The sequence below is a fragment of the Anabrus simplex genome, chromosome 14 (genome assembly GCF_040414725.1).
Source record: "Anabrus simplex isolate iqAnaSimp1 chromosome 14, ASM4041472v1, whole genome shotgun sequence".
Classification (NCBI taxonomy): domain Eukaryota; kingdom Metazoa; phylum Arthropoda; class Insecta; order Orthoptera; family Tettigoniidae; genus Anabrus; species Anabrus simplex.
In genome coordinates this window covers 19,471,881-19,489,943 of record NC_090278.1, presented here as the reverse complement: position 1 = coordinate 19,489,943, position 18,063 = coordinate 19,471,881, and the positions used below count along the sequence as shown (strand labels likewise).

At 38.2% G+C, this 18,063-nt stretch overlaps 1 protein-coding gene across 1 annotated transcript in view; it reads right to left on the bottom strand.

Moving 5' to 3' along the window:
• Positions 1 to 18,063, bottom strand: part of LOC136885490 (uncharacterized) — a 179,117-nt gene that overhangs the window by 142,811 nt on the left and 18,243 nt on the right. The gene's annotated exons all lie outside the window — the stretch shown is intronic.

Below are 18,063 nucleotides of genomic sequence, written 5' to 3'. Positions count from 1 at the left end.
CAAATATACCTTTCAGAATTCGTAGTTTCCATCACTAATCTGGTTAGACGTAAAACCTTAGGATATGAATAGACATTGCATAACCTGACGATACAAGGACAACTAACACCACAATACACACACAAAACTCTTCTGACGATTTCTAAATGTACGAGCTCATAGACCACCTCATTTAAGGGGACCTGGAATGCCCTCTCCTTACAATGCTAAATGGTCAATGCTTGATGTGCTGCATTTCAAGGACTACCCATGGCAGGTGTATGGAATTTATACGTGTTTAAACCTCGACTAGCTACTGACGCGTATATAGATGAAATTGTGCCTCGGGTTTAATAAATATATTTTACAACTTTCAAAATATGTACATTTTGCAGAACATAATTACGCAATTAGAAAACTTCAGGATAAATATAACACTTGAAAAAACAAACTGTGAAAGTTTGAAGCTCCGACACGCAGTAGTAGTTGAGAAAAGATACATTAAGTAATAAATAAATGTAAACTTACGAGAAAACAGCGTCCAAAGTTAGCATGTCAAAATAGGCCTGCCCTAAAACTTGGGTCATTTCTTCCTCTTAAAACTGATCCAGAAGTTTTCTTTTGGCAGCTCTATGTCTTTTACTGGCTTCTTCGGTTAATTTCTGGAACTTTCGGTTAGCATTTCGGAATCTTTCCTTTGTAGCAGATTTTAGAAGGTAGTGAAAGAGCAGGAGACAAAGAAACAAAAAGGAGGAACCCGATACCGAGAATTCGATAAGATGTGTTTTTGCTTGTAAGGTTTTATTTTTGTACATATAGCAGAGTAAATAAATGCATTAAATACTGATTAGTGACCAGAAGTTATAAGCAATAACAATGGACACATCCGACGTGATAAAAATAACGGCAAGTTTTCAAAGTGTGGTGAAGCGAAACATAAAGAAGCCACCAATTAAACAACAACACACTGTTACGTGAGTAGAAGTTTTCAGTCGCATTTATTTCATCATCCTCCGATGAATATCCATCTTAGGCCGTAGACTGTGTTGTAAATTATGTATTCAGAAACTTATACAATAGGAACTAACGCCAAAAGGGCAACCCGGGAAAACAAAGGTATCCCAACCGTAGGATGCGAAGCTAACAAGGTTAGCGTAAAAATTCCTCCGTTTTCTTCTGAGAAGCCCGAAATTTGTTTTTTCCAAGTAGAAGCCCAGTTCAACATTAATGGAACCACATCCGTTTTCGTCTGAGAAGCCCGAAATTTGGTTTCTCCAAGTAGAAGCCCAGTTCAACATTAATAGAATCACATCCGAAGAAACCAAATTGAATTACAATATTGCTCAACTCGAACCAAAATATATCGAGAATATTTGGGATATAATAACAGGACTAGGAACTGTTAATATACGACCGCCAAATCACGACACTTGGATATTTTTGAAGAGAGTGAAGATATGAAAATCAAAAGATTGTTTACCGGTGTAGAGTTAGGAGAATACAAACCTAGTCAGCTTCTTAGAAAAATGCAGTCGTTAGCTGGAAAGGATGTGACTGATAAGGTTATTAAAACCCGATGGATACATAAGCTTCCAGATTCGATAAAAAAATGTATCCTAGTACTGAGCGAAGAGTGCCTGGAGCGTGTTCCAGTGATGGCTGATAAGATGTTGGAGATGAACCCCCGCAATGACGTATTCAAGGTTGATACCCAAGACCCAAAAGGTACTATTATTAATGATCTAGTTACTAAGATGGCTCATTTGGAACATCAAAACGCTAAGATGTCCTTAGGAAAACACAGCAGTCGAAATCGTAGTCCTCGCCGGCGAAGCTCCAGTTGTAACCGCAGCCGAAGTGGATGAAGATACGACCCAAAAGGCAAGTACTGCTATTATCACTTCCGATTTGGTCAACAGTGCATTTCAGAGAAATGCAAACAGCTTTGCTCATAGATGTCGTCCGAAAACTCCATCGGGCTAGTTTACCTGCCGAGAACCATGATAGAAGCCGCAAACACCGGCTTTCGTAACAGATAATAAAATAGTCCTGCAGTTTCTTGTTGACAGTGGGGCAGATGTGTCAAAATTTCCACCAAGGAACTGTGATCGATTCGATGATTCGTTTAAATTTTATGCTGCCAATGGGACTATAATCCCAACGTATGGTATCAAAACACTAACTTTGGATTTAAGTTTATGCAGACAATTTCAACGGCCATTTGTAATTGCTAAGGTCAACAAGGGTACATTAGGAGCGGATTTTGTAAACGAATTTCATTTGTGTGTCGATATTCGTAACAAACAATTAACAGATTGCGTAACCAAACTTAAAAGCAAGGGTGAGGTTATGTCCATTTCGGAAAATGAAGCTATCAGTATAGTGAACAAAAGTATGCAATTTGACGACTTGTTCAGGTCCTATCCTGAAATAACGTCGTGAAAATTTGGTACTAGAAAAGATTCCACATAATATTAAACTACCCAAGGACCTCCAGTTTATTCTAGAGCAAGACCGTTGGCACCTCAACGGTTACAGCAAGCGAAACAAGAATTACAATTTATGCTGGACCATGGAATCACCAGGCCATCACAGTCAGAATGGGCTAGTCCTCTTCACTTGGTAAACAAGAAAGATGGATCTCTTCGTCCATGTAGACTATAGGAGGCGGAATGAACGAACAGTTCCAGACAGGTATCCTATTCCGAGACCTGAAGACTTTCATTACATCTTGGATGGTACAACGATTTTTTCCAAAATCGATTTATTCAGAGGGTATCTTCAGATCCCAATAGCAGGAGAAGACAAACACAAAACTGCCATTATCACACCATTCGGACTTCTTGAATATGTCATGAGTTTTGGACTTAGGAATGCCCCATCCGCATTCATGCGCTTCATCCATGGTGTGTTGAATGGGTTAAGTTTTTTATTCCCTTACCTTGATGACATACTGATTGCCTCCAAATCAGTTGCGGAACACAAGCATCACCTACAGCTAGCTTTAGAACGGTTGTCGAAATATGGCCTTCGTATCAACATGACTAAATCTGTAATAGCTGCAAAAGAACTTGAATTTCTATGGTACCTGATTACACCAAATAGTTCGAGACCACTTCCTGAGAAGGTACAAGCAATCAAGGATTATAAGTTACCTGAGACCGTGCGAGACTTACGCACATTCCTTGGTTTGATCAACTTTTATCGTCGTTATCTGCCAAATGCAGCAGAAACTCAAGCTATTCTACACGAATATTTGAAAGGAGCTCAGAAGAACGACAGCAGAAAAACTGACTGGACCGACGAAGCCAAGAAGCTGTTTGAGAAATGTAAAGAAGACCTGATCAATGCTACATTACTGACATTTCCAGTTCCAGATCTGCCTATAGCCCTTTTCACAGATGCTTCTGATCAGGCTGTTGGAGCAGCATTACAACAGTATGAAGACGCTGGCTGGAAACCCATAGCTTTCCACTCCATACAGCTTAGCAGTGCACAGAAGAATTGTAGTGCATATGATAAAGAACTGCTTGCAATATACCTGGCCGTAAACAATTCAGCCACATCATTGAAGGTAGAGAATTTACCATCTTTACAGATCACAAATCAATCACCTACGCATTCCAACAAAACAATGAGAAGGCATCCCCTCGGCAACTACGGTACCTGCAGTACATCTCGCAGTTCATGACTGACATACGTCATGTCAGTGGCAGAGATAATGTGGTAGCCGATACTCTGTCAAGACTTCATGAAATTTCAGTAATTGATTATGAAGTCATAGCAAAGCATCAAGAAAATTATGAAGAGCTGAAGCAGTTACGACAAGACAATACATCACTGAAATTCAAACAGTGTCAGTTAGGTTCTCAGTACATGTTGTGGTGTGATGTCCCTACTAATAACGTTCGCCCTTTTGTTCAAAATTTATTTCGCACAAACATTTTCTAACAGATTCACGATATAGCACATCCTGGAGTGCAAGCAACTGTCAAAAACGTTGTTGCCAATTTTATATGGCCAGGAATAAGAAATGATATGCGTAAATGGGCTCAATCTTGCATTAGTTGTCAAGAAAACTAAGTGACAAGGCACACTAAGTCTCCAGTTGGAAATTTCGTGCAACCAGATGATAGATTCAAAGTCATTCATGTAGATAATATTGGACCATTGCCACCATCAGAGGGAAACATTTACTGCCTTACTTGCATTGATCGATTCAGCAGTTGGATGGAAATCATTCCAGTGGCCAATATCACCACCCAGCAGCAGCAAGTTCTTTCTACAACAATTGGATAAGTAGATGTGGAGTTCCAGAAGTAATTGTTACGGACCAAGGGAAACAATTTGAATCGGAATTATTTAGAAACTTAGCAAAGCTCTGCGGAGTGAAGGTGCAACATACCGCTTCTTACCATCCCCAGGCAAATGGAAAAATAGAACGGCTACATTGTACTCTCAAACCAGCAATCAGAGCGCACAACAACCCCAGATTAACTCAGAGCCTACCAACTGTTCTACTTGGACTACGAGCAGCCATTCGAGAAGACTCCAAATACTCACTTGCAGAAATGATGTATGGAACCACCATCAGACTTCCTGGAACACTCAGTGCAGTTACAGTGCAATCCAGATACCTTTGTGACCCAACTCTGGGATCACATAAACATACCTGCCAACTTTACAAAGCCAAAATCAGGAGACTTTGATGTGAAAATCAGGAAAAATCAGGATAAATCAGGAGACACAGTTGGTCAAAACTGCTTATTCTACATGTCATGCGGAATAAAATACTATGATATATTTATAACACTTATTGTCTCAAAGCCCGACTGTTGCTATAACGAGGCTACAAGGCTAAAAATCACACATCTCTGCTACCTCACAAGAAATATGTGAGTAAGATGATCATGCACTTAAATGCCATTACTTAGCAAATGCACAGATTAAGATATTGCATCAAGCGCCCGCGCGATTATGCAAAGCGCAATGCTAACTAGCTGCTGTACCCGTGCTTGGCTACGGAATTCTCAGAAAGACTGGCCTTATAGTTTCCCAACTGAAGTCAACAGAGGTATTACAATGACGTCAGTTCGAATGTCATGATTAAAAGTAATGCTGCCATATGAAATATTCACTAAAATGAAAAACAGCACATTTTCTCACTTTTAAAGATAAGTACTACAGTGTCGATCTAACAGTTCAAAGTTCCAGAGCTAGAATGACCAGGCCACAGACAGCCATGAACACTCGTGGGTCATTTCCATTTAAGATGATGCTGGTTGTTTAAAGGGACCTAACATCTAGGTCATCGGCCCCTAATGGTACAAAATGAGATGAAATGTAATGACAATTTAAAAGTCCAAAATCATCCAATGACCAGAAATCAAAACGTGGTGTTCCTCACATAGTGGCTACTACAGTCTTAAGTGAGTAAGCAGAGAGAACAGATGTGCTGAGTGAGTGCTGCGGAATGGGGAACACCTTGCAACAATATACAGCTGCGATAGTAAGTTGGCAGTGCAGATGGAAGAGCAATGAGGTGAAGTATAAGAAGGCGAAGGATACGAAAGAGGAGTTAATGGCAGAGCTGCTTGTTGCAGTGGTCGTGGCAGTGTTGTTAATGATAGGGGGAGTGGAGACGAACCCAGGACCAGGTCCAGGTCATGTGGGCGCTCTTGGATGGGAAGAAATTGAGGCAATAAAGGAGCTGGTGAAGGAGGCTTGTCAGGCAGACCAAGTAAGGGAACTGATAATGAACCAAGCTGATGATATTAAGCAATGCATCAAGGAGGAGATGAAAGAACTAAAGGGGAAGGTGGAAAATGACAGAAAAGAGGTAGAAATACTGCAGAAGAAGTTCAAAAGCCTGGAAGAGGAGCTGGTAAAGGTGAAGATGGAAAGAATTAATGGTGACCAGGAAAGAAGAAGGAAAAATATATTTATGGAATTCAAGAAGGGACCAGAGAAAATAAAGTGGACTTAGTGTATAAGGTGGTGGATGTGGTGCAAAACAAAATGATCAACTTTAGCGAGGTTGACATTGATGATGTGTATAGAGTGGGGAGCAGGAAGGGCTATGGTCCCATTTAAGTGTCACTATTCTCCACCCTGATGGTGGATATTGTGTTAAGGAATGCAGGAAATTTAAAAGGGGAGGAAGTGTGGTTGAAGAGTGATATTGGTAGAGAAGCAAGTAAAGAGCTGAGAATTTTACGGAAACATGACAAATTTCAGGATTATCCATGTTAATCGGCAGTGACAGTTTGAGTATCCTGTGAAATTCTACAAGTACCAGACAGAGCACAGTCCGTCAGAGTATTCTAGACTGAATGGAATTTCAGCAGTTCATATTTTTGCTTACGTCCGTCATAGGCAGCAGGTGATCAGATTCATTACTTTGTTATTTTCACCGCAGTCATGTCTATAGATATGATGATCTTGGAGGAGTGACACCAAGTAGTCAGCTCAGGGCCATTTGTGTCTCCACAAAATTCTGCCATGGACCGTCATGTTTACTTCTTGCAAAATAGAATGTTATTCCTTAGCTGCAATAATTATTTATAAATGAACGATATGCTACTCAAAACAGACAGTGGTGGCTGTTATCATGAAACCGCCAGTCACTGAGCTTTAGGCGGGTATTGTACAATTTAACAGCGAAATGGTCAAGTTCATTGCCCACCACTGCGGAGGATTTTGAACCATCACAAAACATCTACTGAGGATCACTGGCTCACCGAGAATGAAGAGAAGAGAACCCCGAACAAAGTTAGACAAAGAAATGGCTATGCTATTAAGTTCATTCATCAAAAAGAAAGAGTTTCAGAAAAAACACTTCAATTTTTTGCTACTCCCTTTATGTCGCACCGACACAGATAGGTCTAACACCAATATAAATGGTCCGTTATTGGACATTATAAATTTTCCAGCTAACTCATTCCTGGTTGCCAGCGTTTCGCCCCCGTGTGCTAGGCTGGGCTCATCAGTTGGTACCTAGCACACCTACCAAGACGCATGGCTAGTGCATACCGTGGAGGCCACTGCGTAGGCCAATTGTAGCCACCGGCAGTGCCAATGCACTACGAGACACTTTGTCCCACTACCAAAAATGGATGCCTGTTTGGCCATCAGATGATATAGATGTTGATTCCCATAGGGAATCAGAAATATTTGTTCCGAATGAGTAAATTTATAATACCAATATAAATGGTCTGTTACTGGACATTATAAATTTTCCAGCTAACTCATTCGTGGTTGCCAGCGTTTCGCCCCCGTGTGCTAGGCTGGGCTCATCAGTTGGTACCTAGCACACCTACCAAGACGCTGGCTAGTGCATACCGTGGAGGCCACTGCGTAGGCCAATTGTAGCCACCGGCAGTGCCAATGCACTATGAGACACTTTGTCCCACTACCAAAAATTGATGCCTGCTTGGCTATCAGATGATATAGATGTTGATTCCCATAGGGAATCAGAAATATTTGTTCCGAATGAGTAAATTTATAATACCAATATAAATGTCCTATCTGTGTTGGTGCAATGGTCTGAAACGGACCATTTATATTGGTATTATAAATTTACTCATTCAGAAGAAATATTTCTGATTCCCTATGGGAATCAACATCTATATCATCATATCAACAGATAGGTCTTACAGCGACGATGGGATAGGAAAGGACTAGCCTTAATTAAGGTACGACCATGGCTAGCCAACATGTTCAGCCTGGGATGTTTTGATTTCAATTAGCAATATTAAGGTGCATGTTAGATCCATACAACCCAATGTGAAAACTCATCACCGGTATTAACTAAAGTGATTGGTTCTGAAATAACGACAACCTGATCGTGAACCATGCCTGTGTTGCCTGCTGTGACAATGGGAAACCACTGAAAATCATCTTCAGGGCTGCTGACTGGGATTCGAACCCACTTTCCCGGCTGCAGAGCTTAGCTTGTAAACACACAGGGGTGGTCTTCCCTTTCTTAATTATTATTATTATGCTGGACTGAGTGGCTCACACAATTCAAGCACTGCCCTTCAGACCCCAACCTGGCAGGTTTGACACTGGCTCAGTCCGGTGATGTTAGAAGGTACTCAAATATTTCAGCCTCATTGTCAGTAAATTTATTGGCATGTTAAAGAACCCCAAAAACCAGTGAAAATAGTTAGTGGGATGTAAAAGATATTATTATTCCTTTCTTAAGTTCTTGTCATTGCTGTTTACAAATTAAAATAATGTAAGAACTTAAGGCAATGAAGTTAATGTTGAGATGCAAGTAAACAATGTTCAGATTGGGATTGCTTGAACATGTCATCTAGAGACAGCAGTTGTAGAGGGAACGATTTGTCTTCTGCATGTTTTCTTTCCGATACACCAAATTCCTTCCATGACAAGGATCTGAGAATCCCAAATATAAATATTTTGTGTGTAGATAATCTGTGTCCAGCATTAATTCAGTATGTGTTTGAGAGCCCTAAGTTAAATGATATATTATGAAGGTAAAATTGTTCATGAATGTGGACCATCTTATCATCATAATCATCATCATTTTACAGTTCCAGTTTCCTGGGTACTGTTGACAGGCCTCTTCCATTCTGTCTTACTGAGATACGTTCTGTTGTTAATGATGTCCTCCAGTGTCCTGCCCCAATCTGCAATGTCCTCCTTTACGATGTCCATCTGGCCTTCCCAACCATCTGTTTCCCTGCTACATGTCTCTCCATGTTAATATATGCTGTCTTTGCTCCAACCTCATTACATGCTCAAACTACCGCAGTCTGGACAAGCTGACCTGATCTAATAATGATGTCACAATCCCAGCTTCCTTCCTTCGCACATCATTCCTTAACTTGTCCAGTTTGGTTTTTTTGAATTGTGGACCAAGGAACTTCACCTCGGATGCTTGCAACCTTGATGAATCTTTCTTACTGAGGGTACAGGATTCAATACCATAGGTTAAGGTTGGGATGAAGTACTGACTGAACATCACCAGCTTTGATTTTGTTGGTACTTTGGGATCCCAGAAGAGTGTTTGTACTTGCTGGTAAACGTGAGAGCTCTTCTGCACTCTATCTGCCACCTCTCTTGTGGCCAGTGTAACTCAAAATATTACACTGCTGAGGTATGTAAAGCTTTCCACATTTTCTAGTGGATGGTTTCCTAGCATGATGTTCGCTGCTTGTCCTTCCCTGTTTATTGCCATCACTACTGTTTTGAGTTCATTTATCTTGAGATTGAACTCCTGGAACTGAACCTTCAATTCACTGAGTCTCGACTGTACTTCTTCCTCAGTTTTTCCCCAGACCATAACATCATCAGTGAAGACCATTGCATTTAGCTCACCAGAGGTTTTCTTGATGTTCTTCATTACGTCATCCATGAAGGTGATAAAAAGTAATGGTGATAGTGCACTTGAACCAGGGTGAATGTCCATCACCCAATCACACATAGATGGTACAGTTCTCATACAGCTACTGAACATTCCTCACCAGTCCCTCCAGCACATTCCTTTTTCTCAGGCAAACCCATATCTTCTATCTTGGAATGCTGGCGTACGCCTTCTCAGTGTCAAGGAAATACATAAACAGATGTTCGCCTTTTACCCTGTACTTTTCCATTAACATACGGACAATTTAGATTAGGTCTGTTGTGGACCTGTTTTATATATAGGATCTTACTGTGCTTGTTTCTTCATGCAATCCGATAGCAATCACTGGTGCGTAGCTAATGGACGGGACCTTAGCTTAACACCACATGGTAATAAATGGCATTGTATTGTAAATTTTTAGCATTTCTTCACATTTATAAATTCATTGGTGATAAAATTGTAAAATTTCCATGAGATATATTTTTGGACAAAGTGGCGGATTCAGGATCATCAAAGGTATGAATATTATATTCCTTTGTGGAATTATTCAGGATATTTATGTTGACATTCCTTTTTTAAAAGCACATGCCAAGATCATTTCCAAGAGCTCTTCTCTTGTGATAAACAAAAATTTGTCTTGAGAGAAAGGAGATTCAGGGAGTATTCAAGAAAGAATTTTGAAAGGTAAAAAGTAAACAGATATCAGTCATGTTGAAGAGGAGTGGAATAACTCTATGTGTGCAGAGAAAACATGTGGCAGAACATCAAGAGAGGTGAGAGGCAAGGAGTGAAAGATGAAGTAGAGGAATAAAAGAAAACTGGGAGGAATGGAAAACACAAGACTGAAGAAAAAACCAGTTTTCAAAAAATTTATAGGCAAATAAAAGTTCAGAAACATTTGCTCAAGAAGTAAAAGAAGACTTGAATTTCAGGAAAAAAATATTTCTAATTAAAATAAACTCTAGGAATGAAACAGTAAACACAGGATTTGTGAAAACTAACAAAGGAGTAACACTGAGAACACCATAAGAGGTAATGAAGAGATGGAAAGAATACCTCAGTCCTGCTGAACAAGAGAAACCAGACATGTGGAGAAGGTATCAAGGCAGCAGGAGTAGAAGTAACTGAGAAGGTATCAGATATTACAATGGGCAGTTAAAAAGACAAAGTTGGGGAAGCTGTGGGCATAAATGATATAGTCATAGAAATGATGCAGGCTACAGGACCAGCGGACTTAAAGAATACCAAAGTGTGTATGGAGGGAGAAAAGATTGCACAAAGGGGGTTATAATACAAATTTTCAAAAACTAATTAGGAGGATAAGCTGTACCTTCGAAGGAATCACCATCGTCTCCAATGTTGCCAAGATAACTGAAGGAATATTGGACAGAAGAATAAGAGAAATGGTGTAAAGTAGTTACAAGAGGAACAGTTTGAACTCAGAAGTGTAAGGTTAATAGCAGAAGCCATTTTCATCCTGAAAGAGATCATGGAAAAGAGCTGGGAATATGGGAATTATATAGCAATGTCTTAAACATACTTCAAAAAGGGATATGACAGCATCCCCAGATCAAAAGTTTGTGAAAGCCTCACGCACATGATCACGATTATAAGGTTGGATTTCCCAACTTAATCAATACTTTTATATATAATAAAGTATGTAAAACATTTTTCAGTACCGGTTTCAGCCTTTGTAACAGGCACTCTTCAGCAGCTGAAGAACCCTAGATTCTGTTAAAATAATATACAATGTTAAACACTGCTTGTTCTAAGTTTAGGAAGACCTATTTCTAAGTTTTGAATGATACGGTACATTATTTTGATAAAACATGCATTAATGAGAATTGTGGAAGTCCAAAATTATCTAATAGTTCGTTGCAAAGTGTCACTGGCCTTGATGTTCCTTAACACACTCTTTTGCTTTCTATATTGAAGTGCTAGCCCTACTTATTCTAAGATTAAGGCAGCTTATTTCTAAATTTAAATAGTACACTTCTGTGCTAAAACTTGCAAAAATAGGAAATGTCTGAAGTTTTCTAAATGTTGTTTGTGAAGTATGACTGGTCTTGATGTTTTAATAACACACTTTTCCAATTTCCATTTTAAACCAGGTACATATTTTAAGTTCAAACTGCCAGTTTTGGTGGAACATATAAATTGAGTTAAAATCATTTAGTTTGGGTACTGCTCGAGGTCAGGTTGTCTTAAGTTTATTCTCCCATGTTTTGGAGTAATAAGGTGAGAGTGTTCTTTCCTGTGTAATTTGTGACCTGTTGGAAATTTATGATAGCTGTGTTGGAATATCTAAATGGAAGAAATAAAGAAAAAGTTTTTTTTAGAGAATGTCTACTATATGTGTTGTGAAATATACTGTAAGTATATTTTACTTACTATTCTGTTGTCTCCAGTTGATCACTTGCATGTTTGTCGTGAGCGTGCTGTGCACTGCCTCTTTTACGACAGGAGCTGGCTTTTGTGGCAGTGAAGGGAAAGGGTGTAGAGCAGAGGGGAGGGCTTGATGAGGGGCTGGGGAAGGACTGGGGTGTCCTCTAGAATCCTACTTGCTTATTCTTCTGCTTATTAACTTTCTGCAAATAAATGGTGGGATATTGCAGAAATGGAAGGGATGTTGGTTTTTCCCATTATTTCATTGAGATTACAATTTTGGTTAGCAAATGGATCCATGTTGATATATAAATTTCTCAAACCTGCAGAGAAAAGGGTCCTTAGAATTTACCTTTAGAATTTCCATATTGCTTTCAATATTGGAAAATTAATGTTTGTATTCTATGAGTTGTCCTATGGAAGAAAATCATTTGTTCTGTACAGCATATATATGTTCACTCTACCGATTTCCTTCCATAGTACAACACATAGAAGAATTTTCTGATGAAGCTACAAATTTGCACACAGAAACAAAAGTTACAGTTTCCTTCCAGAAATTCTGAAATCTTCAGTTTTTTAAATTCACAGCATGATCCAAATTCCACATCATGAAATCAATAGAAAAAAACCAGTGCATGTCAAAATCTGTAACTTCCTATGCTAGTATCTATAGGAGAAAACTAAGCAAGTTTTGTTAATTTCAGGTCAGAATTGTGTTGCAAGGAGAATTTTTAAGACACAATACATGGGACAAAACAAACGTGAGAAAAATGCACAAGTAAATCAAGTCACTTCAGAACAGCCCTGCAGCATACGTCACCTTCAGACCAGCTTAATCGATATGGAAATTCTAAACATAAATTCTAAGGGCCTTTTGCTCAATACCTTCGAGGAATTCTATATCAACATGGACCAATTCGACAACCCAAATTTTAATCTCAATGAAATTATGAAAAAAAAAAAACATCCTCTTCAAAGCTGCCATTCAACTCAAAAGGGGGTTATGACTGAAATTTGTGGAATTTGGGTTGAAAAATCTCTTTTGTTTAAAGATGGCTTCATTTTGTCTCTATCAGGAAATGTTATAATTTTCCTTCCAGCACCATTTTATCCCTGTGGCTATTTAAAGGGTGAGCATGTGGGATTTAATGTCTGGTCCATGCCCTCTTTCTACTGAGATGCCACAGTCTTCGTTGTTGTTGAGTTGTTTGTTTGGAGTTTTGAATATTGCACGAAACATTTCCCTCCGAGGATGACAGACACTCAGCTACGCAGTTTCCTTTCATTTGCTTACTACGTAGTCAAGATGATTACTAATATAAGAGAAATAATCTACTAGTCCAACAAAGGGAACTAGAAACGTGTTGCAAAACCAGAGTATATTTACTTTAGCCACACAAGTGTAATTTCAAGTTGCATATTTTCTCATCAGATAAAAACTTCATTGCAAGAGACTTTTCCAAATGCGTGCATTTTAAATTTAGAAAAAATCACTTCAGAAGCAAGGTACACACAGAACACAACTAAAATTTAGTTCAGGGTCTAAAGTTTATTAGAATACATATGTATATAAAATTTGGTTCCAATAACATTTAAATTGTAGAAGTTTTAATATTCTGTCATAACTCCCCTTAAAAAATATGTATTTAAAGAAACTTAACAAACAGAAAAAAGAAAAATCAACTAAGACTCTACAGGACAACCCCCTCATACTCCAGCCCCTTCTCAATCCCTCCCCTCTACTCTACCCCGTTTCCCCTCCACTGCAACAAAAGCCAGCCCCTGTCGTACAAGAGGCAGTACACAGCACGCTCCCGAAAAACACGTAAGTGATCAACTAGAGACAACAGTAAAGTAAGTAAAATCTACTTACCGGTATATTTCACAACAAGTATCATAGATATTCTCTAACACAAAACCTTTCTCTTTCTTTCTTTCTTCCATTCAGATATTCCGACACAGCCATCACAAATTTCCAACAGATCACCAATTACAAAGGAAGGAACACACTCACCACATTACTCCAAAACATGAGGCATTAAACTTAAGACAACCTGACCTCGAGCACTGCTCACACTATATGAAGATTTTAACTCAATTCGTACGTTCCACCAAAATTGGCACTTTAAACATGCATCATAAAATCATAAAAGTGTGCTAATAAAACATCAGGACCAGTGATACTTCACAAACAACTTTTAGAAAATTTAAGACTTCCTATTAATGCAAGTTTTAACACAAAATTATATTATTAAATTTAGAAATAAGCCATCGTGAACTTAGAATAAGTAGTGTCTAATATTGATATATATAAATCAAAAGTGTGTGTGAAAGGAACATCAAAACCACTGACACTTCACAACAAACTATTAGATAATTTCAGAATGTCACAATTCTCATTAACACATGTTTTCTCACAAAAATGTATCATTCAAACTGAGAAATAAAGTATTCTAAACTTAATATAAGTAGTGTTTAACATTGTATGTTATGTTAACAAAAATCAAGCTTCTTCAGCAGTTGAAGATGGCCTGTTACAAGGGCCATAACTGGTACTGAAAAATATTTTAAGTACTTGAATAAAAAGAAAAGTATCGACTAGGTGGGGAAATAATTGTAATCATTGGAACCATCAATGTGGGACATGATGCTGATAAACTATGATACAGAGGCACAGGCAAGGACTAATAAAATAATTAAGCAGTACAGAAAAACCCCTATTTAGCATTTTTACAAGAACCTGAACTTGTTAACCATAAATGGAGGTTTACCATAAATTGCGGTGTCAGTAGAAAGCACACCTTTTTCCAGAAATCTTTGCCTGTATTAACATAAACTACACCATCACACATTATTTACACAATTACAGCAATAAAACAAGGACATAAGTACCCTACATAGAATACCATACTAACTACTTTGTACTGTTGGTGCTGAAGATTACTCGTATGTTAAACTGCCGCTGCGAGACCTGTATGGCACCATAACTAGTTTCATCTCGGATGGTTTTTGAAAAGAGTAACATTAATAAATATAGGCTTGGGTACAGCCTCCTTTTTACTATCATCAGATTCACACTTATGCTTTCTGAACATTACAAGTTAAGGCTACAGTTGATGATCCCCAAGAAATAAACAGGGATTATTATCTCATACATACATACATACATACATACATCTTGAGTCTGCAAACCTTTGTTAATGAACAAAATGTATGATATAAACTCGTTATACATGAAATTTTGATAGTCTGTGAACACACATGTTCAGATTCATTCCTGAAAATTGTAATAGCATCACTCCCAAGGCTTCTGTGTCATGTGTTTCCATTTCCTTACTACATAAACATGAAAAATATCACTACTCCATAAGAATGTTTCTTAAATTAGTGTTACATTGCGACTGATGAATATAGGGTCAATCTTCAAGATAATTTTTACCATAGCCTCATTTCTAAAAGTGTGTTCATTTCAAGCAGTTTTGTGTGTTTCAATGTTTTAATTGGGCCAATTTTGACTGTTTAATTGTGGGAGATGACCCAAGTATGGTCGATTAATGTCGTAATGAGAAGATAACCGATTTTGACATAATTTGTCGCATTTATGTATTGAATAGGTTGAGCCATTTTACCTTATTCCATATTGGTCTACCTCTACTTCTCAGTTGGTTAAGAAATTGTTCCGAACATAATTTAAGAATATGTTCACAGTTATTCCTGATATTCACGAGCCTATAGTTAATCTTTCTTTCAACACCAGATTTCTTAGTGAGTGCTAAGCTGTTTCAGTTTAAGGTTATATGTGATTTTCTGTAAAAGTCTGAGAAGATACCATACTCACAGAAAAACACTTCAAACTTGTTGTGAAACAACAATCAGTTTGTACAAAATTTTCGAGGATGTTTTCCATACAGTCGCTTACTCAGTAGTATGGCGCTTTCTAATTCTGATTGCGTGTGAACACGCATGTTCAGTTTCATTCCTAAAAATTGTAATAGCATCACTGACAAGGCTTGTTTCCATTTTCTTACTTCAAATATCACCGTCTAACTTAGGTTTACCACGCAGATATTATGAAAAGCCCCTATGATAAGACTTCCACTACAAATTTACATAGTAACAGTCTTTCTGCAATTCAGCCATGAGTGTTTAAGCTAACCTCTGAAATCAGCTATGCACACAGCTGTCTCTTGAGAAGGAGAAATCACATTATTATTTTATTCCAACACCTTGTATTAAAATTAAGCAGTCATTTATTTCAGCCTTTATTTATAAGGAGTTAACAACTGGTGTCATTGCACTTGTTTGTGCCCCTTTTGCAAAGATATGATCTCCCAATATTCGTTTACACCCACTACATGGTATTAGTAATCAATGTTGACAACACGCTTGAATGTCGGAGAGAGCTCACTCGTGCACGTAGAGACGAATTAGATACGGGACATGATCGATCACATTCAAGATAGACCGTGGAAACCAGTGTATGAATATTAATAATGGAAAACTAAGGCACCAAAATTAGTACATAATATGAATCAGTAAAAGAGTTCTCACTGTAAATGATGGATATTGCACAGATTAATACAGCAATTTCAGAAGGGTATAAAAGTATTGCTATTACAACAGGGTTCTCTTCTACTGTACTACAGCGGCTGAAGTTGGATATATGTGAGCCTTAAGCCTCACCTTGATATAATTTCCTCTTCAGCCTTGAATCATCGTTAGCAAACTCTCTTTTTCATAGGTTAGTAATGTCCCATAAGCATAACTGATGGAAATAAATACTTAACAATTTTTACATTTCCTTACAGTAAATGCAGGTTCAACTCTGATGCAAAATACATTAAATCTAATATAAAATTGTGTTGCTCTCATGGAATAATTTCTGAGACTTGAAATTTCTTCCGTTAAATACAGATTTGTGCTAAATCGAGGTCAAGCTAAATCAGGGTTATACTGTATATGATAACTTGATAACTGTTGCAGCTATGTTAAAACAACAGTGGGTAGAACAGATGGTTTGGACTTGACAATGGAATAATACAAGGAGTGTGTTGTCACCTTCAATGTACATAATGGTGATGGATGACATCATAAGGGAAGCAAAGGAAGATTATAGAGGGGAGAAGATGACGAGGTACAACAACAGCTGAATGTACTGAATAGAAGGACTGAACAATGGGGACTGAGGATTTACGAGGAGAAGAGCAAGACAATGGTGATGAGTAGAGGAAGTAAAGAAGGGAAAGGAGTTAGCAAAATTAGAGACAAGGAACTAGAAATAGTAGAACACTTCAAATACCCAGGAAGTGAACTGACAGAAGATGGAAGAATGGATACGGAAATTAGCTGAACAATACAACTGGCGAGTGCGTGTTACCACCAGGTATGGATATGCACCACTGAAGGCTAAAGAAGTAATATAGAAGGGATATTACTTACCTATAATGACATATGCAGCAGAAACCTGGACAATGACTCTGAAAGATGAGAGCTGAGTACATGCAGGAGTATGGTACAGAAGCAAGGATGAATAGACTGAGAAACAAGATATACAAAAAGAGTTAAATGTGCAAGAACTGGCAAACTGGATCACAAGAGATTGAGGTGGTTGGATATGTCAAGTACATGAAAGAAGAAACATCAAGATAAGCACTGGAAAGAAAGGGAGGAGACGATGAGAGAGACGAAGATTAAGAAGGATAGACTCTGTGAATAACATCACAGGACAATGGAATGTCGACTGGAACACAGTGGTGGCTCAGGAATGGTGGAGACAGGACGAAGTGAAGAGCCATATTTGCCTGCGCCTGGTGTCATGCGAAAAGGGGAATTGATGATGATGAAGAATTCTGACAAAACTGAGTATTCTTTGGAGGAAATAAATGCATCAGATGATGAAAATTGATGCCAAGAGATGCAATGAAAACGAGATAATGCATAAATATTTATGGTTGCCTTAAGGTATTTTAATCTAACCCACCACACATTTTGATCTACCTCAGGAATTTCTTGCACTTACCTCTTCATTAAAACTATATCCCAAAAAACATTTATCTTATTCTTAAATTTCTTCCACATTTTACCCAACTCTCACCACTAGTATGTTAGGAAGTTATAGGTGAAATATAATATGGTAAGAAAAAAGAAGGATTAAATTGACAAACAAGGCTGTATCACAGATATTAACTCCTAACACTGAGCACAACAGTGACCAGGTAATGACAGGAATTTATGGCCTAAGTTATCATGAGCAGGCACCTTACATTCATGCAATTTGGCTGCCCACTTGTTAATTTCGATATTCCATTTTCCTGTATTCCTGCTAGGTG